This window comes from Pinus tabuliformis, chromosome 8, assembly GCF_031772625.1.
Source record: "Pinus tabuliformis cultivar Carrire ecotype Pingquan chromosome 8, CPIR1, whole genome shotgun sequence".
Classification (NCBI taxonomy): domain Eukaryota; kingdom Viridiplantae; phylum Streptophyta; class Pinopsida; order Pinales; family Pinaceae; genus Pinus; species Pinus tabuliformis.
In genome coordinates, this window is record NC_142294.1 from 499,873,998 (window position 1) to 499,898,173 (window position 24,176).

The 24,176-nt window shown below is 38.1% G+C and overlaps 1 pseudogene; it reads right to left on the reverse strand.

Moving 5' to 3' along the window:
* LOC149236272 (peptidyl-prolyl cis-trans isomerase CYP40 pseudogene) overlaps positions 1-15,634 on the reverse strand; it is a 35,719-nt pseudogene extending 20,085 nt beyond the window's left edge.
* Between the last annotated feature and the right edge of the window lie 8,542 nt (positions 15,635-24,176).

Here is a 24,176-nt window from a genome sequence, read left to right on the forward strand (position 1 = left end):
ATTTCTCTTTAATTTATCACCAAGGTGTATATTGCAGTTTTTCGATTGGTTTGGTAATCCCTCTGTCTAGATTTCCATAGTAGTCACTTTCGTTCCTTTTCGACTCCTTAAAAGAAAAGGTCTATCTGAGCACTTGTCACTTCAGGTTCATTAAAAAACAAAGGGGACTATAGTCATCTTTAGCTTTTTCTCGACGCTTAAAAATTGAAAAAGAAAAGTTGTGTCAAAGCATCATTAAAATTTATTAAATTCGAAATAACATCCCTATTCCTTCGTTGATCTTAGGTTGAGATAATGGAGTCCACCAATCAAGGAATCCCTTTTGAGGGTAATCCTAGTCCATTTTCTTCTTGGGGAAATATTGGTGCTTCGTATATAGCTACATTGTCCCTTCCAGGAATCACAATTGGCCTACTAGTATGGCTATTCTCAACCTCGGTCATTCAAAATACCGTGATTCCTCAGTAATCGAATCAACAACCATTAATACTGAAGTTGACGCTTCGCCTTCTTCTTTGTTTATTTCCCCCCCCCCTCCTTCCTCTTTGCTTGGTGAAAGTAGCGATGCTAGTAACTGAGTGACTGAGAAGAAGAAGAAAGGGAAGGAGAAGAAGAAGAAGTCAATTAAGCAAGGGGGAAACCATGCAGCATCTGGTGAAAATCCACACATTGAACTTTCCAAACCCATACATCCATGCATAATTTGCAAAGGAGACCATTTTCCTCGAGAATGTTTGTGCATTCCTCGGATCTTGAGAGAATGATCCCCCCGTTCACACCAACAGGTGTCATCAACCTTTGGTGATCATGTAGACAACACACCATCAACTAGTAATAGTAGACAGAAAGGAAGAGTCAAAACTCCATGTAGCTTATGTGAAGGGAACCATACCCTTCCTCGTTGTCCTTTTTTGGATGAAGTCAAAAGAATCTTGTATAACCGTCCTACTTCACCGTAGTGACTTCCACCTGGATATAGGAAACTCTCCCCAAGTCCTTTACTAGTTGAAAATCTGACTGACTTAACCCAACCATCAGTCAATGCACCTATCACTAAAAATGAATCTTTTGAGTCCATACCGAACCAAAGTCAACAGGTCGAGATGGAAATCAACCCAGTTTTACCTTTAGAAGATCCACCTTCAGATGATACCATTCCCAAAGAGAGTGAGAACGATACTGTTCAAATTCTTTTTGTTACTTCAGAGTCCGATGAACTTGGGGGAAATCCACCCGTTCCTTCACAACAGGAAGAGAATCCCCCAGTTCCCACTACTCAAGGGGTTAATTCAACCATTTATTCGGTACCCCCTCCAAGCAGTCTAGTCACTTCCTTTGATTGGAATTGACTAGCAAGATCCTGCCTTCCTTCTAATGTACCATTCCGGATCATAGTACAAGTTTACAAAATGATCATGTCTGGCACTATCATAGATGAAGGGGCATTAGTGACTATCCTTTCCTCAACTACTTCGAAAGCGCTTGGTTCACCATCGCTTATGTCTATTACTCAGAATTTGTCATGGTTTAACAAAGGAACCAGTCGACCGTTAGGGATCCTTCCTAAGTTACCGATTACTTTGAGAAGGAAAACCATTCACTTGAATGTGATGGTAGTCCAAGGACCGTTAGATAACAATCTACTCCTTGGGCGTGACTATGTTTACAGATGTAAGTTATCGTCTCAACACTCTTTCAAGTGACATGCTTCCCGCATGAAGGCAAAATTATCACTGTTGACCAGCTTTCATTTCCCAGTTCAAGCACAGCTTCAAGTCAAACATCATCCCTAAATGGTCCTTTTGCATCGAGAATTTATCTTCAAACTTCATTCCATCCTCCTAATCACCGTGAGTAGTCTGGTGAATGTAACAAAGCTTAGGGGGCATGCACCCTTGTCTGCTTCGATGGACGAAACCAGCTGAAAAGGTAGGTTTCCCTGTAGGTTATGTGGTTGGTATAAAAAACCATTCACTTTTGTCTGTGCTGCGGATGAAGCCAAGGAAAGTTTTTGTCTATTCTGTGGACGAAACTATCCTACCATATGAGTTTCCCTGTAAGTTATGTGATTGGAAGTGTTATCTCACACCAGTCACCTTTGTCTATTTGATGGACAAAGCCAAGGAAGTATTTTGTCTAACCACTGACAAAAAAAATCCTACTTAACCATAGTGACTTCCATATGGTTACTGGAGACTCTCCTTTTCTTGGTGCCTGGGGGCATGCAAACCTTTTTATGCAAACTAAAAACGACCAATTTCATTTTTTTTAGCTTTTTAGCTTTTTAGCTTTTTAGTTTTTTTTAGCTTTTAATTTCTTAGGTTAGGTGATTGGTCCAACACACCATTCACCTTTGTCTGTGCTGTGGATGAAGCAAAGGAAGTGTTTTGTCTGTTCTGCAGATGAAACCCTCCTACCTAACCTCATTAGTTCCTTAGCTTTCTAGATTTTCTAGCTTTTTTAGCTTTTTAGTTTGGTCGTTTCAAGGTTACATAAAAAGAAAACCTACCTCTGAGCAATGTTATTGCATGGTTCAAGCTCGTTAAAAAATAAACCTACCTCTAAGCATAGTTATCGCATGGTTCAAGCTCGTTAAAAAATAAACCCACCTCTAATCATAGTTATCGCATGGTTCAAGCTCGTTAAAAAACAAACCTACCTCTAAGCATCATTCCCCACAGTTCAAGCTTGTTAAAAAATGAACCTGCCTTCGGTAAATAACCTTTGTGATTGCCATGCTATCATCCTTTTGACCCTTGGTTGTGTTCTTGCCATCACCTCCACCTTTCGGCTGATCATACGCTTCCACTTGATTGTTTACCCTTTTGAGGAACAGCTGTGACGAGTGGTCCTGTTAGCTACCCTCTTCACATCACCATGTTTTGATAAGTTCCAAGCTTACCCGGAACCAATTTCTACCCTAAGATGCCACTCATTTCTCAAAAACGAGTGTCCTTTGAACTCTTTTCAAACTCGTTAAATATGAAAAGATTGTCGAGCTATTGGCCTTTCCAGCTCGTTAAAGTAAGGAGAAGTGCCATCCCTCTTGTATATTTTAATCTTTTTCAGACCTGAGCGATTATCTCATGAAAAAGTTCAAGTGCTTGTCTTTTCGGCTCGCTAAAGTTATCGAAAAATCATCCCTTTCATATTATTTTATCCTTTTTCGGACTTAAGGGATTATGCTACGAAAAATAACTACTAGAGTTTCCTTTTCATCCCTTTTCAAACTCTCTAAACATGAAAAGGACCAAGTTATCCTTGTCGTTAAACTCGTTAAAACAATAGTGACAAACTTGTCCACCCAAACAAGAACGAGTTTCACTGTCGCTAGGCTCGCTAAAACATAGCGACAGGTTTGCTCGAAGGGCAAATTATAGAACAAGCATATGTTATCCTCCTCAAGCTTGACAAAAATAAATAGGTAATAGTCAACAATGAATGGGGAAAAAGGGAAGAAAACTTAAATAATTTTATTGGTAGCAAGTCGCTCTTGAACATGACACTTTCACTCCATCACCATGATTGAGTCGGGTTGGGTTATTCCGTTCACCGGTCATATCACCATTGGTCCTCCATACCATCCATCTTTTGGGGTTAACACTACCAATCCATCTCAGTGTCGTCGATATGTTCAAGAGAAATCATTCAGAGAATTCACCATCTAGTTAATGCCTCATCCACTGCAATACCTTCACCCTCCATTTTTCATGACAGACATTCTTGAACCTTGTATCGTCAAATCGTTTTTCAGCTCCAGAAAATCATTTGCTTCATTTCGTGTCGTTGATGTGGGATACATTAAGGCCCTCCTATGACGAGTCACTTCTTGTCGACATCAACTCATTATCCAAGAAGTTGGCTTAGAAAAACCCTTTCAGTACTTTAAAGCTTGCATGCCTCAATGGCAAGTTTATCACTTCCGACGAAAGGTTTACATCAATGGCCTTCGACCGAAAGATTTTGCATGGTGTTTGACATTAGATCATATATTCACACCACGTGAATTGTACTATAGTACCTTGAGGGTCATTATCGTTATCGATGATTCCTCTCGCGTATGTTAACAGCTTACATTATTGGCTGGTAATCAGGCGATGTCTCTCCATGTTCGACTTCAGGACATCTTTTCACATGGATCGACTTGTACATCGGGTGAAGATTGAATGAGTTTGAAGACCCCGAATCTAGTTTCATCCATCTGGGCTACGATATATTTAGGAATATAAAGACATCAAATGTACACAGAAGCTGCACAGATGATCATCCAAGCTAAGGGATGATGACTCTACATATAAAGAATCACCAGTCTGCAACTGCAGATGATTATCTGTTCTATGTACATGAAAATGAATTTATAAAGCTGAGCATGGGAATTCCCACCTCAGCTAGATCATGGAAAATTATATTGTGATTATGTATTGCATTGTATCTTATACAGGTCACCTTCTAGGTCAAATACCTCGAATCCTCATGATAAAGCATTTCACCTGACATCAAAAGATTTACGACTTCATGCTTTAGGGGGCAACTGTTATATACATATTTGGGCACTACAACCCCAATATTATATGTCAATAAACCAAGTGCTCTTTAACCCCTAAAAGTGTTGTTTCATACCCTAAACGATCATGGTCAACTGATTACATCATTCCCCAGAAGTTCCACCTGAAAAACCACTCAGAATTGGCCAAAACTGGACCATACTAACTGCTCCATTGTCAAGGTGTGATGCATACTGACTCCTACACTAGCCAGGTGAAATGCATACTGAAGAAGCCTTCTGTGGGGTGCGATGAGCAAAAATGGACAAATTTCCGAGACAGTTTGCTAAGTGGATGCTCATGGAATCTTCTAGAAACTTCCCCTATGACACTTGCCTCTCTGAATTCGCCCAGGGATGAGTAAGAGATCCAAGAAATCTCCAAGTGGAACCAAGAACAACAAGTGGAATGACACTAATAAAAAACCTAGAGATGACTCACACCCTTGCAAACATCTATAAATGGATCCCTCATTTGAGAGATCTAGAGGTTGAAATTTTGCAATTTGCAAGGAAGCGCTGATAGTTTGTCTTTGAGAAGGAGCATTGTATTGTTGGGTGATCTTGTTTTTCATGAGGTGAAGAGGGCTTTGATGCTGGGAGGATGATGCTGGATCAAACAGCTGGGTTGTAATTCTCCCTTCTATTTTCATAAAGTTCTTTGAGCTTTCCTCCATACAATCGTGTATTTATAAATGTTGTTATTTATGAATTCCATTGTATGTTCATTGTATTTCTGATTTTGCAATGCTTATGATATAATAGATCGAGATGCTTTGATAGTGTTTTGTTACTTTGCCTCTACTAGTATTCTTTAAGCGGGATAAGTAGGAGAAGAGTTGCAAGCTTTATCAAGGGGGAGAGAAATCAAGCAAGGAGTCAAGCGGAAGATTCAGGTTGGTTCCTTTGCCTCTCTTTTATCTATCATACATAGAGGAAATCCCAAATTGCTTTGATTGTTTGTTTCTAGGATAACTGCCAATCCTAGAGGGCTAGTAGAATGAAAAGACACTAGTTTTCCTAGAAACACACGCAATGTGGAACTCCCTCATAACTTTGTACCCCCCACATCCAACCCTGAAACCTGCCTATCACTCCTCCGCTCTTGCCAACAATCACTGCATCACCTTTCATGAATTTCCTTCTGATAATCACATCTCGCCACATGTCCATCTAGTATTCGCTCACATTTATAACCATTATCATTTGCTCATTACACACTTATCTGTTACAATATTCCTGTTACCCATTAATACACATAAATCTCATTTGGTAATGGTTCCATCGCAATGGTAATCAATCAAGGCATATAAAATCATGTTGACACCTTTCGCATGACTCCCATAGCTACTTTGATTACTGCTTTAAAATTGTAGGTATTGTTTTAAGTTTCTGCGACCCCTATTGTTCAGCACCCATCAATTTCAGTAGATTAGAGCTCAGATACCCTTGACAGAGACTCATTGCTTATCCAGCAACCCGTTTAAGACAAAGTTATGTCCTTTGATATCATTTTCCTTATCAAACTTCTTAGTCATGGCACCAAAGGGAAAAGCTCAATCTTCTAGAAGCAAATCAAAAAATGATGATAACCCTAAGACCTATGATACCCTAGAACTAGATAACATGCCATTAGCAGACCAATACTTCAACATTGTCGACACCGAGTGTGAATTCGTCTTCTTCAAATTACATCACTGGTTAAATAAAATTTACCTAGACCAACAAGATGACATTAATATTTGGGAATACCTATTACCTATGCTTATCTTTCCATCTACACATTATTTCCTTAATCTAGTTATGTGGTTTCAAGCCAGATATAATCCACCGCACAAAACCATTGTGGCCTAGAATTGAGACATTTTGATTTCAATTACACTTGAAACCATAAACCAGATGTTGTTGATTCCTCAAAATGACTCCCTTGTCCATTTTTCTACAGTTGTTCTTATGGAATTATATCATAAGTTAACCTTTCCCTAGAGAGCCCAGATTTTTGAAATTTTTCTTCCAAAAGACTCTTAGCTTCCTAAGAAAAATCCTCCTTATCCAGCTTCTATGTTCCTAGAGAAAGCCAAGTAGATAATTGCCTTAGTTTCTTGCCTTTTAGGATATCCATCAGACCAGTGGGTAGATGAGCCTTTTCTAGGATTTCTATCAATTTTCTCCAATGAGCACAAGTCAACATTTATGTTCAATTTCAACCAATTTCTAGATGATAATATGGATGAGCAAATGATGAAGATTACTATAGAAGGCATATTTAATTATGAATCTATACTAGTCTAGGACACCAGCAAAGGACACCAGAATCAAAACATTAGAATATTTGATGATCAAGCTAGGATATGATCCCAGTGATGTCAAAGCAATGGAGGAGATCATCAAGAAAAAGAATGCAAACATAGCAACACTAAGGAAACAGCTAAAATTACCTTCTACAGAGGATCCACTAACAAAGGAGATAGAAGAAAGTGAGCAGCATAAAGAAGATATGTTCAAATTGATCATTAAGCAAAATATTTAGATAAAAGAGATGGAGGAACAGAAAGAGAAGCTACTCAAGGAAAAAGTTGAGGTTGCACAATTAACTGTAGCTCTAGTAACAACCATACCCATTACATTTGCAGGGACAACATGGGAATCTACATCAACAGTAGAGGTGATCCGGATTTAAACAGGAAAACAACAAATTACAGAGATAACCATAAATACATAGATAGAGTAGAAATAATACTTCATTTCATTAATGTAAAATATTGAAATATGCTTACAAATAGAAATGGAAATAAACTAGCTCGGGCGATGATAGCTTATCTCTGAGGAGAGATGTGGCGGCTACATGCCTCTGAACTGTCTTACAATGAGGCTCGAAGGCCTATTTATTGTTGAGAAACAATGGAAAACCCTAAACATCCAAAACCCTAACCCTAGGAGATGAAGCACCAAACTATGGGCCCCGTTTTGGGTAAATTGGTACATCAACTTCCTGGGGTCGTAACTTTGGCATACACTCTGTTTTACACGCACAATACCACATTAAAAAGATCTATCGAAGGACTACAACTTTGGGAAGAGCAACATCAGTCCATGGAACCATGTATGTTGCTCCCAATTTTCCCAAAAATACGTTGTTTAAGGCCTCAAAATAGCTCTGGAAGTTCAAGACCCAAAAAAACTGCCAAAAATAGTAAATTATGCTACAAATAAGGAAACTGAAAAACTGAAAGAAACAATGTGGGGGTCCAAGTGGAATTGGAGGGTGGCCACCAATATCCACCTGGATCATTCCTCCCCCCTTAGGAAGAAATGGTCCCCATTGCGTTGAGTTCCTCCATGAGATGAGGAAACTTCTGTTGAACTTGGTCCCTGGTGAGCCACTTGCCCTAGAGAAGGAGTTGACCTGCTTGGACAACTCGATACAGTTGGATCTTCTGCTGGCAAGTGTTCTTGATCTGTGTGTCCATGATCTGATTAGTTGCTATTTGTTCCACGCAATTTGGATTTAACTCTGTTGGTGTGAGTTGTTCTGCAATTTCGGATGTGTCTAGTAATGGTGGAAAGTATGGCCAAAGGGAGTCCACATTGAACACTAGGTGAAGGCCAAGGAATGGGGGAATGCTGAGATAAAATGCATTGTCTCCCACAACCCTTGTAATGGTGTAAGGAACATATTAGAGTGGTTTTAGTTTTCGATAGGCTCCAGTAAGGCATTCCTTTTTCAAATGCAACCAGACTTTGTCGCCCACCTGAAACTTGTGTGGCACCCGAAGTTGATCATGTCGTTTCTTGTACTTGGAATTTGATTTCTCGAGAATGGCATGGACCTACTGGTGGATAAGTTGGATGTGCTCAATGAATTTGTTTTCCTTATCTGTTTCGAACTGGACATGAGCTGAATCTGCCTAAGAAGCTGCAAATGGCATGGCCACATCAATGGGACATAGTGGCTGGAATCCCAAGCCCGCTTAAAAAGTGTTGTGGCCAGTCAAGTTGTGGAGAGCCCAGTTATAGCTATGTTGAACATAGGGGAAGCTCTCATCTCATGTGCATGGATTCTTCAAGTTGTACATGCGCAGAATGTGTACGATCATCCTATTGACAACCTCTGTCTGGCCATCAGCTTGGGGATGGAAGGTTGTGGACTTAGTGAGTTTGGTGTCCAACATCGACCAGAGACTGGACCAAAATGTACTAAGGAACCTATTGTCCTAATCTGAGATGGTAGACTGTGGGATCCCAAAGTGTACCCACACTCATTCAAAGAAGACTTTAGCAGTGGCTTCTGTTGTGATATTCTTCTTGCTGGCTGCCATAATGGCCATCTTTGAGAACCTGTTGACGATCACAAAAACACAGTGATTTCCATGCTTACTAGAACGAAGGCTCGATATGTAATCCATGGAGATGGATTCCCAAGGTCGAATAGGGGTAGGCAATGGAGTATAGAAGCCTTGCTTCTTGATGGTCGGTTTGGAAATTGCGGAGGCAATGCAGGGTATGATGTCCTTTTTGACATCCTGTCGAAGATTCGGCCAATAGAAATACTTCTACAGTACTGCCACCATTTTCTCAACCCCGAAATGCCCAGCAGCCTGACTGTAGTGTGCTTCCAAAATCATCTTGGAACGCTCGCTTGAAGGAACACAAAGGTGACCCAAGTGGCATAATAGGGCATCATGGAGGTGAAAATCTGGAACATGCTGACCCTCCAAGAGTGTTTGGTATGTGTGGCCGAATTCTGGGTTGCTTTTGTAGAGAAGTGGTCAATCAGAAGTCTCGTGCTCACAATAGTTGAGGACGGTGGTTAATGCCATGATCGGTGGTCGACAGAGGCAATCTGCAAGATTATTGGTGATGCCTTTCTTATACTTGATATTCAAATGGAACTGTTGAAGGTATGTGGACCACTTTTGATGTTGTTCATTCTGCAACTTCCCTTGCATCTGTATGAATTGCAGGGGCTGGTGGTCTCTGTGGATGACTGTTTGCTTCCCCAAAATGTAATGCTTCCATTGTCGGTAGGCCTGCACAATGCAATACATCTCTTTTTCATAAGTGGGATACTTCCGGACCGTGTCTAAAAGTGTCTCACTGTGATATGCCACTGGATGCCCGTGTTGAGTAAGGACTGCCCCAATAGCATAGTCAGAGGCATCTATTTCGATCTCAAATGGTTGTTGCAAGTCTGGTAATGCGAGACCTGGTGTCGAGCAGAGGTGATGTTTCAACTCTGTGAATGCCTTTTGTTGAGATTCATATCAAAATAATTTTGCTTTCACTCCTCCCTTGGTGACTTGACTCAAGGGCCAAATAATATGAGAAAATCCCAACACGAACCTGCGGTAGAAGTTAGCAAGACCCAGAAAGTTGTGGAGCTTTGTCAGAGTGGTTGGAGATGGCCAATCCTAAATGACTTGGATCTTGGCTGGATCCACAATCACCCCCTGCTCATCAATAATGTATCCGAGATATTGAACTTGGGTCATGCCAAAAGTGAATTTCTCCAAATTGGCACATAACTTGTGTTGTCGCGGTGCTTGGAGAACCTGTTGGATGTGGTGGAGGTGCTCTTCCCAACTCTAGCTAAAGATTAGGATGTCATCCAAGTATACCACTACAAATGAGTTGGTGAATGGCCACAAGATGTCATCCACTAGCCTCAAGAAGGTTGCAGGAGCATTTGTTAACCCAAAAGGCATAACCAACCATTCGAAAAGGCCCTCCTTGGCTTTGAAGGCAATCTTCCACATATTGGAGGGTTTGATTGGTACCTAGTGATATCCTAACTTCAAATCGACCTTGTTGAAGTGTTTTTCCCCCTTTAGTTGGTCCAGAAGGTCATCAATTCATGGGATCGAGTACCTATTTTGGACAGTGATCTTGTTTACCACCTGATAGTCAATACAGAGTCTCCAAGTCCCATCCTTCTTCTGTACAAACATGATTGGGCTCCCACATGGCAATGAACTCGGTTGGATGTGACCTTTCTACAGTAGCTCCTAAATTTGGCTCTTGATTTCATCGTTCTCCAGAACGGAGTGCCGATAGATTTTTCCATTGGGCAGTGGTGCACTTGGGATCATATTGATGGAGTGCTTGACCTAACAGTGCAAAGGAACCCCTATGGGGGAGGTGAAGATGTCCTAGTACTCCTCCATGACCTTGTCCATCTGTAGTTGTCGTGCAGAGGGGCCCTGTTTGGAGATCGTGGCCACCATATTATTCTTTCCTTGAGGGTGTATCATCAGGAAAACAAATTTCCTAGTTTTGGAAATGAGCTTATTGCATTGTTTTGCAGTAACCAAAGAGATGGAGGTAGGCAGTGCTACCTCCTGTATCCTATACAACTTGTTTCCCAAAGTAACAATAACAGCACGAGGCCTTGAATCATATAAAACATGTCACTTCTACAACTATGGTTGGCCTAATAATACATCACAAACATCAAGGGGAGCAACGTCACACAATACCTCATCCGTGAAAGGCTTGATGTTGTATGGATGGCGAGACTGCTGGCTCACGTGAAGATCACGTCCTTGGTGAAGCCATCCAATGGTGCACGCTTGTGGATGCGTTGTGGTTGATAATCCCAGCCGCTTCAAAACCTCTGTCAAAATGAGGTTCTTTTGGCTCCTGCCGTCGACAATGAACTGTAGCGAGGAACCCTTTACCCACATCTGGGAGTAGAAGAGGCACTCCTCCTCCTCTGGATCTTCGGGTTCCTCCTTCTGGATATTTGTGGTGGTAACGGTGGCATTGGACTCCACATCAATAATCTGCTTCCCTTTTTCATTCCCCTTATCGAGTTCTATCTCAAAGTCTGAACATGCATTTGATTCCGAATACTTTAGCTTGGCCACCAGTGATTGCTTGGCCCAACACTGACTTGTGTTGTGAGTGGAGCTCTTACGGAACTCACACCACTTTCCCGTGTCCTTCTTCGGCTTCGCAGTGTTGTTCTTTGCTTGTTGCTTTGGTGGGTTGTACTGGGCCACCCCACCTTGGCTTTGTCCTTTGTCCAGTGGTTGGGGGCGCCTTTCCCTTGCCTCAAATTTGCAGATCCAAAGTCTCGCTTCTTCTATTTAAACTTTTGCTCAATCTTAACAGCGTATCGGCATGTCGTGCCGAGCGAGGAGATGTCTAGGAACTCCATCTCGTCATGGATGTACCTATGTAGGTAGTCGCGGTATTTGAGTACCAAATGCAACTCAGAATCCTTGATACCCAACTTTGTGTGAAGGGTATGAAAAATATTGGTAAACTCCGACACGTCTTGGTCCCTTCCCTGCCGTAGCATGGTCCACTTTATGTATTTATCCTCATAGCTTTTGACAGGGTAGTATTGATCCTTGATGGAATTCTGGAATGAATTCCAAGTGGGTGCAGCTAAAAAAAGTGAGGTCGTACTTTCATCCTTCTACTCGCAGTAGGTTTCCCACCAGTCCTTGATGTGGGGGGCGGCTTTGAGAAGAGCGAAAGTAATCTTTTCCCAATTGGAAAAATCATGAACAAAAAAATACCCTTCAGAATATTTAACCATTTATCTATAGTGGCTACATCTATCTAACCCTCAAATATGGGAATGTCAATGTTCACTTGTACCTTAAAGGGTGTGGCGCTTCCAGAGTATCTGCTGGAAGTAGATGTGTCGCCCCTGGGTAGCCGCTGAAGGATCTGGGCAAAGTTGTCCATCATCGTGTTCCTTTGTCACTCGAGGGCCTCTTCGAGCAAGATTTTGATAGGATATCCTACCACCTCATCTTTCTTTTCATCTACCATGGGAGGCCGTCGAGATTTACAAGGCTGGTCTTGCAAAGGTTCGACCAGTTCAAGCCCTAACTCCTTATATCCCAACCTCTTTGGGGACATGCAAATAAAAACAGAGAAAGAGCAGACCACTCTAATACCACTGATCTGGATTTAAACAAGAATGCAACAAATTATAGAGATAACCATAAATATAGAGATACAACAGAAATAATACTTCATTTCAATAATGTAAAACACTGAAATATGCTTATAAACAGAAATGGAAATAAACTGTCTCGGGCGATGGAAACTTATCTTTGAGGAGAAATGTGGCGTCTACATGGCTTTGAACTATCTTAAAATGAGGCTCGAAGGCCTATTTATTGTTGAGAAATAATGGAAAACCATAAACATCCAAAACCCTAACCTTAGGAGATGAAGCGCCAAACTATAGGCCCCGTTTTGGGTAAATTGGTACATCAAATTCCTCGGGTCATAACTTTGGCATACGACCTCCGTTTGACGTGCACAATACCTCGTTAGAAATATCTATCCGAGGAATACAACTTTGGGAAGAGAAACATTGGACAATGGACCCATCTTGCTCCCAATTTTCCCCAAAAAAATGTCGTTTAGGGCCTCAAAATGACTCTGGAAGTTCAGGACCCAAAAAACTGCCAAAAATAGTAAATTGTGATACAAATAAGGAAAATGAAAACTAAAAGAAACAATGGAGGGGGTCCAAGTGGAATTGGTGGGTGGCCACCAATATCCACTTGGATCAAGAGGATTTGAACAAGGTTGTGCAAGACCTATCTCTGGAATATGTTAATCTCCAACATAAGCTAAAGAACTTAGAAGCACAAAAAATAAAATTTGATACCCTCTTGGTTGAAGAGATGTAGAAATCTCATCAACTTGCCAAGAAGATAGATCAATTTTAAAATTAGTCATTGATGGCTCAAACATTGACCCAAGCCAAGGAAAGAATTTGGGTAGATATCAATCATGCCATAACTGAGGTTTGGCCATCCATTCAGATTATATTTGAGCAGGAAGAGTTAATTGACAGGTTCCAGACAACAATTGAACTAGTCAAAAAAACATTGGGACAAAAACTAGCAGAGGCTACATCTATGATCAAAGTGTTGAACTCAAAGACTAGAGAAGAGTTATAGCAGATTCAGATTGCTGATAGGATAGAGACAATCCTAGAGATCAAGAAGGTATTTCAGAAAAGGAACTTAATGACTTAGTTGGAGACTAAGTGTCAAGATCTAGAAAATGTTGTCCAATGATTTCATACTAAGTTCAATTTGTTGAATCAACGAGGATTGCCAGGGTTAGTAGCACCATTGAGTAATTTTTTTTATCTCCAACAGATAGACAGCAAGACATCATTTTTGGGCCAAGTCATCAACAATTTCCTTGAAGATAGTGCCAGAAAACTCAGCAGTTTAAGAACGCCTACATTTTTGTACTATTTTTGTAATTAGTTAGATGTTTCTAGAGTTTTATATTTTTGTATAAATAAGCAGTGATTCAATGTATTAAGGGTTGAACCCTTGGATGAGATTTCCAAAGCAGAATTATAACAGACTGAAATTTCTTCACATTAATGAAAGGATTATGGATTTTCTTCAAACAACTTGTCACAAATCGAGTTTGTCATATGCTTTCCCTTAAATTTGTTATTCTGCATGTATTTAATTTTTATGAAGATAACTGGGTAAGAGAAAACTGAATATCAGTCTATCTTAAACCCCCTTTGAAGTTATAATCTATTTTAGAGATTAGTTTATTGGATTGTTTGTCTTTATAATCTCCTCTACATTTATAAATTTCCAACCATCTTCATAAGGTTAAATATATTTTGTTGGGCTATAAGCATTGTTTACTTGCATGCTTTCATAAGATTAACTAAAAATTCATTCTGAATATTTATTAAATCACACTCTCTTATATTTCTGCCTTTCCACGCATTTTTAAATCAAATTAATGTTCAGAGGTAAGGAATCAGCCCTTTCTTAATTTTCAGTATTATTGAGGTTTAAGCACCTGCCTTATCTGCTCATAACATTGGTCATCCAAAAACTTTTAAAACAATAAAACATTTTAGATGCTTTGGCATAATTAATTAACATGGAATTATCTTAGAGGACAACATCAGATTGGCATCGTTGCTGGGGAACGAAAATTGAATTATTTTTCCATGGGGAAACGACAGAAATTTTTGTTTAAGGTGAATAAAGGAATAGTAGGTTAAAATCTTTCACCTGGCGACTTCACAAACCCAAATTGGCTCCTTCAAGACACACCAGGTCTCATTCTGATTCTGAAATTGTTTTTCCATTATCTAATCTAAAGAGATTGGTAAGAGAAGCCTCTTTAAGAAGAAGACTTGAAGCTTCTTCCTCTTTTTCTATACCACTACAACTTGAGGATATTTCAACCTCTGATCCTTTTAGTTCTATTCCATCTCCTTTAGATTTGGTTGACTTAACACCTAGGGTTTTAGAATTACTATCCAAAGGAGTTGATCTGCAATCAACTCTTTTAGTCCATTCACTGGAATCATATCAAATTCATGAAATACCTTTAGATTCACCTAAGTCAGAAGAAGAATTGGATGTACATTTACCTAAGTTAAAACCTATTGATTTTATCTCTCCCACTCATTATATTTTTCCATCTACTTTTGCCTAGCCTGAGGAAACGTTTTCTATATATTCAAATCCTTTGTTTGAAAACAAAGAAGAATTTGAAATAGAGGTCCAAAAGTTAGTCATCAAAACACCTTTAAAACTTTAAGAAATACTCCACCCTCTTTTCCTCCTCCACCTACTTTTACACCTCCATCTTCACCTACAACTTCATCATCCTCTACCTCATCTTCTACCACATCTTCTACTAATTCATCTTCATCTTCAAGTATAGCTTCTTTTCAACCTATTGTTCAAGCTAGGTATGCTACTATATAGATTCCTAACATACTCAATAATTTTCCTCATGGGTATTTAAAACACCTACTAGGTTTAATGGAGAAATTGATTTGTCTGTTGAAGAAACTCGGCACACCTCCTGCCTGTTGAAGAAATTCTTCTTTGTTTTTGAACAAAGGATTTGAATAATTATTATTAAGGAATATTGTAATGCAGGTCTACGGGCTCCCATAAATAAACTGGAAGACAGCACTGTGTGCATCTCTTCCTCAAGGCGTGAAGATGGTTCACCGATATCCTCTCCAGGTTCTCCCCCGCTGGTTTTCTCTAATCCGGCTAATAAATCTGTTCCTGGGTAATCCAAACAGCTAATTGATGGCTTGGCTCCAGCCATTAGATCTGCTTCTAAGTTGTCTGAAGAGCAAATTGGTGACTTGGCTCTGCTCGTTAATATAACTGGCCTATGTGATAGCACAGTCCTCCCCAATTTTCATAATAACATTTTTAACTATGGTAATAATCATAATAATTATAATTATAATAATGTGAATAATTATAATTATAATGATAAGAATTATAATAAAAACAACGATGGGTATAATGATGATTATAACAAAAACTTTAATTATGATAATAATTATAATAACAATTTTAATAATAATTATAATAATTATAAGGATAATAATGATAATAATTATAATTATAATAATAACAATAACAATAATAATAATAATATTATTATTATTAATATTAATAATAATAATAATAATAATGAGTTGGATGGTTCTACAGATGATAATTTTAGGGGTAGAAAGAATCATAGTATAAATAATAAGGTTATCAATTTGTCGAGCGTCTCCTTTCCCCCTTCTGCGTTTAATGTTTTAAGTAAAGGGTTAAATTTTGCCTTAGCCCCTAAGAAGATTCTTGTGGATGACATTATTTGTGACATAGAGTTCAGGATTAGAGGTTTACCTAATAATATTAAAAACACTATCAAGTAGGATTGTGCAGTAATCCTGAGGAAGGCAAAGCCCCCTAAGAGCAACCTTAGCAAGGATGAATTGGTAGCCCTTAGATCCTTAAACCAGAACAATGATATTGTTGTTCAAAAATCCGACAAAGGTGGGGCTATTGTCATTCTCAACAAAGTTGATTACCGTAGTAAGATGTTGGATCATCTTCATAATAATGGAAGCTATAAGAATCTTCCCAAAAACCCTTTAAAAAGATTTCTAGAAATGTGGCACTTGCCATTAAATCCTATAAATTTGTGTGTGACTTGCACCATAATCTCATTGAGAGCAATCCCATAACTCCTAGGATCTATGGACTTCCTAAGATCCACAAAGAAGGAGCTCCCCTTAGGCCCATTGTCAACACCATTGGTGGGCCTACCTATCTTCTTGCTAAGTTCCTTGCCTTCAAACTTAAGCCCTTAGTTGGCCGGACAAAGTCCCTCATCAAAGACTCTGCTTCCTTTATTAAGGAGCTCAAGGGCATTAAGCTTGACCCCGAGGACATCCTTGTTAGTTTTGATGTTGTTTCCCTATACACCTGCATCCCTATAAATGAGGCCATGGAGGTGATCAACCACCTAACTGATCCTGATACTGCTCGATTAGTGGAGATCTGCCTCACCTCCACCTTCTTCAGTTTTGAAGGAGAGTTCTTTGAGCAAACTTGTGGTGTTGCCATGGGCTCCTACCTTTCCCATGTCGTAGCAAATCTTTTTATGGAAGATTTTGAATCCAAGGCTCTAAACTCGGCATGCCTCCTACCGAAGCTTTGGAAAAGATATGTAGATGACACTAATGTCATCTGGTCTCATGGCCAAGAGGAGTTGGATCTCTTCTTCGATCATCTCAACAGTCAATCGTCAGCCATTAAGTTCACCAAGGAACAAGAAGTCGATGGTTTCCTCCCGTTCCTTGATATTCTTATTTCTAAGAATAGTGATGGTTCCCTCTCCCACCAAGTGTTTCGAAAGAAAACACATACGGAGCAGTATCTTCATGCCAATTCCCACCATTTCCTGGCTCAGAAGTTGGGTGTTCTCAACACCCTGGCTACTTGTGCCCTTAGGATCTTTGATGAAAAAAGATTTGAGAAAGAGAAATCCCACCTCCTTAATGTCTTTGTTGAGAATGGTTATAGCAAGTACCTGGGTCAGAAAGCTTTCCTCAAAGCTACAAAAATTCATTAGCTAAGAAAGAACCGAAAGAGCGGGTCCCAGATGTCCATCTTCTGTATGTGCAAGGGACCACTGATAAGATTGCTAGGATTCTTAAGAAGCATATTGTCCCCTCGATCTTTAGACCCCTCAACACCATTCGTAAATCCCTCAGATCTATGAAGGATCCTACCGACCCTAAGGACATAAAAGGGGTTTATATTATTCCTTGTTCCTATGGGACCCCCTCTATTGGTGAGACTGGTCGCTCCTAAAATCAAAGGATTAGTGGCATGCAGCTGACCTCAAGCATAGGAGAACCAAGTCTTCCGCTTTAGCTGAGCATGCGGAAAGTACCAAACATCATGTTTGCATAGAGGAGGTGAGTGTTATCGCTAAGGTTTCGCAATTCCATCACCGCAAATTTAGGGAAGCCCTTGAGATTGAGAAAAGACCGAACAATCTCAATAGAGAAGATGGATGGAAGATCAGCAGTTGCTGGATCCCAGCCCTCTCTTCCTAGTCGTTTTCTTCCCTTCCTCCCCTCCCTCCTTTTTTAGCTTTTTTCCCGTATCCTTCTCTTATGGGCCTTTAGTCTTTGATGTGATTTTGAGTCCCGGCCCTCTCCTCTTGAGTCGCTCTTCAAGGTTTTGTTATTTATTATAAGATATTTATATAGGATATTTAGGAGTATTATGATAGCACTATTATATTAATCCTTTCATAACTCTAATAATAACCTGATATCAATCTAGGATATTATGATAGTTTAACCCTTAATTAAACTTTAAAAAAATAATAAATAAATAAATAAGAATAATTTAACCCCTAAAATTTTCCATAATATCTATCAATAACTTCTAAATTAAAAATGATTTTATTTTATAATTTATTTATTTTTATAAGTCCCTTTATATATCTATAACTAACTTTGTAATAATCTATTTAAATTAATTTTATGATATTTTATTTTATAATTAATTTATAAAATAATTCCCCTTATCTTTAATATATATATATATATATATATATATATAATAACTTTTTAACTAACTATTAATTTAAATTAATTTAGTTATTCACTTTTTAACTAACTACTAATTTAAATTAATTAATTTATTTTATATAGTCCCTTTAACCTCGATTTTAATAAGAATATAACTAGTTAACTTTTTGATATTTATTTAAATTAACTTAATTATCAAAATATAGGTCATGCCCTTAATCCTGTCCATCTAATGTCTCCTAGTCAAATTTAGCCGTTGCTTGATTAAGAAATATAGTTGTTTGATGTTCTGCTCTGACTATTTAATATGCAAAGCTTGATCTGATTCTTCAACTTGTCCTAATGATGAACCACACTGGTTGGTTCGAAACGCATCGACAAATGAAATTTCATGTGATTTACGCCGAAGAATCTCTCATAAATCAAATGAAACAACTTAAATTGATAAAAATGTTTTAACCACTTTCAATATTGAAAAGGAATTAGAAAGAGTCAAAATACCCATTCGTTTATCTGAACTTTCAAAGAATCTAGGATATAAAAATCAAGTTTCTAAATTGATCCAATCATCAAGTGTTCATGCTGAAGGAGATGTAATAAGATTACTAGATGAAAACCTTCAGTAGTCTTTGGTCCCAGCTCAGATATGATTTATGAAAATGTACTACCATTCTATTTACTTTAAAAGTGCAAGATTTCTTATTATACAATTGCATGTTAGATTATGGAGCTTCCCATAATCTGATGCGAAAGGTAATCATGGACCAACTTCAATTAGAGGTTACCCGAACTTTTCATGATCTATATACTTTTGATTCCAAGAAAGTACCTTGTCTTGGACTTATAAAGGATCTAGTGGTCACTTTAGCTCAAATCCATGTTAAGAGTGTGGTATTAGACATTGTAGTTACTGATATTCCTCCTAAATTTGGCATGTTATTATCAATATCATGTTGTGCCAAATTAGGAGGAAGCCTTCAAATGGACATGTCTTATGCTACCATTCATGTATATGGGGGGGAGAATCTCAGATTATACAGAGAGGTAAGATTCATGAATGTTGTTTGCAAATTAGATCAAGCAAGAAATCATCCCATTTATGCAGTAGATCAAGACTTTGGATGTTTCGAATTATCGTCAAATAACTTGCAAAACACTCAGCTTAGCATTGAAAACATTGTAGAAAAACCAAAGACCATTAAGACGGATATTTGGAGGTTATACTTTGATGGTTCTTTCTCAAGGGAAGGTGTTGGAGCTGGTAGTGTACTAGTTTCACCAAAAAAAGAGAATATAACTCAATCCTATAAGCTTGAATTTGATGTGACAAATAATGTAGTAGAATATGAAGCCTTCCTTCTAGGATTGGAATTAGCCAAAAGTCTTAAAGTGCAAAATCTAAGTGTATTCAGTGACTTAGAGCTCATTGTTAAACAAGTAAGGAATCTTTGTCAAACAAAACATTCTAGACTTAGATCTTATAGAAATGAGGTATGGGACTCATTGGATAATTTCTTCTAAGCATTTAACATCATTGTTATTCCAAGGGATGAAAATATTCATGCAGACTCTTTAGCTGTTTCAACTAGTTCTTTTAAAATTCCTAATCAAATGCTTGTGCAATATCAAATTCAAGTTAAATATAGGCCTTCAATTCCTAACAATCTTAAACATTGGAAAATATTTGATGATGATGAGCAATTGAAATCCTTTTTCCAAGTAATTGATGAATTTTCAGCCCTACAAATTGAAGAAGAACAACTGGATAATAATGAGTTGAACAAGGAAAATCAAACTTCACAATTTGACTTGGGAATTGGTGATCATAGTATCATTTATTTATCTAACAATTTCATTCCTAAGGGCTTGGTCCCTCTTGAAAAGTTGTTTGACCACAATGATGTTCCTAAAAATCCATTATTAAATTCACCTGAAGAAGATATAGAAGAATGTAATATTGGAACTTTAGAAGAAATCAAAAATATTAAAATCTCTGCATCTTTCCAATGGAAGTGAAAGATAAATATTTAGCTCTCCTTAAAGCTTATAAAGATGTCTTTGCTTGGTCTTATAGTGAGTTGAAGACATATGATACAACACTCATTGAACATAAAATCCCTTTAAAATGAGAAGCTAAACCCTTTAAGCAAAAGTTAAGGAGAATTAATCTTGTCCTTATTCCTACCATTGAGAAAGAACTTAAAAGTCTACTTGATGCCAAGATCATTATTCCATTGAGATATTCTGATTGGGTAGCTAGTTTAGTTCCAGTAAGAAAGAAAAATGGTGAAATGAGATTGTGTGTATACTTCAGGAACTTAAATAAATCATCTTTGAAAGATAATTATCCATTTTACCCAAGATGGACCAACTGCTTCAAAAAGTTTTATTATGAAACCAGCTCACAAAAAGATAGAAAAGATAGATCAATGCCTTAGAATTCAACCTCTTTGAGGGGGAAACCTCCTTTACATTACATAAATGAACAATTCTTGGATGATACAAATGATAAAACCTCCTTTCTATATATAGGAGTCTATGGGGTCACAATATAACCAAGCCAACCTAACACTAATAATATAAAGGCACAAAAATAACAATAGAGGGATTCTATGGGGCACAATAATAATATGGGGACAATAGGGGCTCAACAATATTAATAAGGGATACAACTACAATAGTAATGGGGGAATCACTAGTATTATAGGGACCTAGCATGCCCCTTTCCTTCAAAAAAGTGTTGTCCTCAATGCTTGAGTAGTTCTAGATGCTTCTGTATAAAACTCTCATCCTCCCATGTGGAATCTTCAGTGGATAAGTTCTTCCACTTGATGAGATACTCTGAAATTGATAGATTTTGTAGCTATCGAGTTCTTGTTTCTGTGACTACTTTCGGTTCCAATATAATTTTTCCTTCCTCGTCAAGTTCTAGCAATATTGTTTGAACTGGGAGCTTGTCACCTATAACCTTCTTTAAACATGAAACATGGAAAACTAGGTGCACTCGAGAAGCTGCAGGAAGCTCCAATTTGTATGCCATAGTACTAATCTTTTGCAACACCTTGTATGGACCATAATACTTTGGTGATACTTTATTATCGTTCTTAGCTTACTTGAGGGACATTTGTTTATATGGTTGTAGCCGTAAGAATACCCAGTCACCTACATCAAAACTTCTTTCGCTGCGATGTTGATCTGCCTGTTGTTTCATTATATTTTGTGCCAACATGAGGTTATGCTTTAAGAGTTGGATAACTTGTTGTTGATGCTTGATGTGATGTTCCACTGCTTGAACCTTAGAATTTTCTCTTAAATATGATGTGATGGATGGTAGCTGATATCCATAAAGTGCCATAAATGGGGTCATTTTTGTTGCACTGTGGAACGAAGTGTTATACCACCATTCAGCCAGAGGCAACCATTTGACCCATTGTGTCTATTTATCAGATACAAAGCAACGAAGATATCCTTCCAAACATTTGTTTACTATCTCAGTTTTCCCATCAGATTGAGGATGATAAGATGAGCTATGAGCTAACTGAGTACGAAGACAAGAAAATAATTTTGTCCAAAAATTTCCAGTGAAAATAGGATCTTTGTAACTTACAATAATCTTTGGGTTTCCATGTACCTTTTGAATTGTTTCCATAAATGCAATAGAAATTGTACTGGCTTTAAATGGATGTGATAATGCAAAAAAGTGTGCATACTTGGTAAGTCTGTCAACTACCACCATGATGACACTCTTTCCCTCAGACTTGGGTAAACCTGTGATAAAATCCATTGAAACCTCCTCCCAACGTTGGCTTGGAATGGATAAAGGTTGTAATAGACCTGGGGTCTTAATTGTTTCAACTTTATTTTGTTGGCAAACTAAACATTCTGCCACAAAATTTTGAATATCCGATTTAAGGCCATCATAAAAAAATTCCTTCTTAACCCTGTGGTAAATTTTTAAAAATCCTGAGTGCCCTCCTAAGGGAGAAGTGTGCAATTCCATAAGAATCTTTTGTTTGAGTTGGAAATTCTTACAGAGGTATAACCGATCTTTGTACCATAACGAATCATTTTTCCAGCTAAATGTATCAGATGTACTGGAATCTTGTTGTAACTTTTGAATAAGTGCCCACACTTCTTCGTCATTCTTCTATTCCTCCCTTGCTTCGTTTATCCAATCTGGTTGGATAATAGAAATGGCGCACAACAATGCTTCCACATCCTCATCCTTTCTTGAGAGTGCATCTGCCACAACATTTTGCTTCCCTTTTTTGTAGATGATTTCAAAATCATAACCCAACATCTTTGTGACCCATTTTTGTTGCTCTTCAGAGGATAATCTTTGTTCTAAAAAGTATTTAAGGCTATCATGATCAGTTTTTACCTTGAAGTGTCTTCCCATTAGGTAGGGTCACCATTTCTTAAGTGCATGTAGTATTGCCAAAATTTCCTTCTCATAAATAGCTTTGTGTAAATACTTTCCCTTGATTGGACAACTTTCGAAAGTAATGGGTCTTTCATCTTGCATTAAAATAACACCAATTCCATTTCTTGAAGCATCACATTCCACAATAAAGGCTTTTGTGAAGTCCGGTGTAGCCAAGACCGGTGCTTCGCACATTGCCTCTTTAAGAAGTTCGAAGGCCTTTGTTGCTTCTGGAGTCCATGAAAATGCATCTTTCTTCAATAATGTCATTAAAGGTGCTGCGATTTTTTCATAATTCTTAACAAACTTGAGATAATACCCCGTCAACCTGAGAAATCCTCACAAATGCTTTATGGATGTAGGGATTTTCCATTCCTTAATGGCTTTAATTTTTCTAGGGTCTACCTTAACTCCTTCATGAAAGACAATATGACCCATATATTCCACCTCTTGTACTCCAAAGAAACATTTGGATCTTTTTGCATATAATTATTTCTCCTCCAATAGTTGTAGCACCCTGTCAACATGTTCAACATGATCCTTCCAAGACTTGCTGTAGATTAGTATAGCATCAAAAAATACTAACACAAATTTTCTAAGGGTTTGAAAATGGAAATCATCAAACCTTGAAATGTAGAAAATGCATTGGTAAGGCCAAAAGGCATGACCAAAAATTCATCATGACCCTCATGAGTTCTAAATGCTATTTTTGGAATTTCTTCAGTCTTCATTCTGATTTGATGTATCCTGAACAAAGATCCAACTTGGTGAAGTAAATTGATCCATGCAATTCATCCAATAATTCATCAATGACAGGAATGGGAAAATTATCTTTAATAGTGAGCTTGTTGAGCTCCCTATAATCTGGACACATGCACCATGATCCATCCTTCTTGTGCACCAATACTACTGAAGCAAAGAAAGAACTTTGACTAGGTTGAATTATACCAGCTTCTAACATTTCTGCAACCATACGTTCAATTTCACTCTTTTGGGCATAGGGATATCTGTATGGCCTGATGTTTGGAGGAACACTTCCTGGAATCAAATGAATAGCATGATCATGATCACGAATAGGTGGGAGACCTTTGGGAGTCTCAAATACCTTGGAATGATTGTCCAAGACTTTTTGGAGATCTGGAGAAATAGATGATTTTGATGTGGAAACATCTAGCGAACATAATTGTGCAATTACACCTCGTTGTTCCTTTTTTAGATGCTTTGTCATACCATTAGAGCTGATTATCTTTCCTGGTTTCCCTGCAATACCCCTTAATTCAACTTCATTTCCTTCTACACAAAATTTCATGAAAAGTTCTTGAAAATTAAAATCT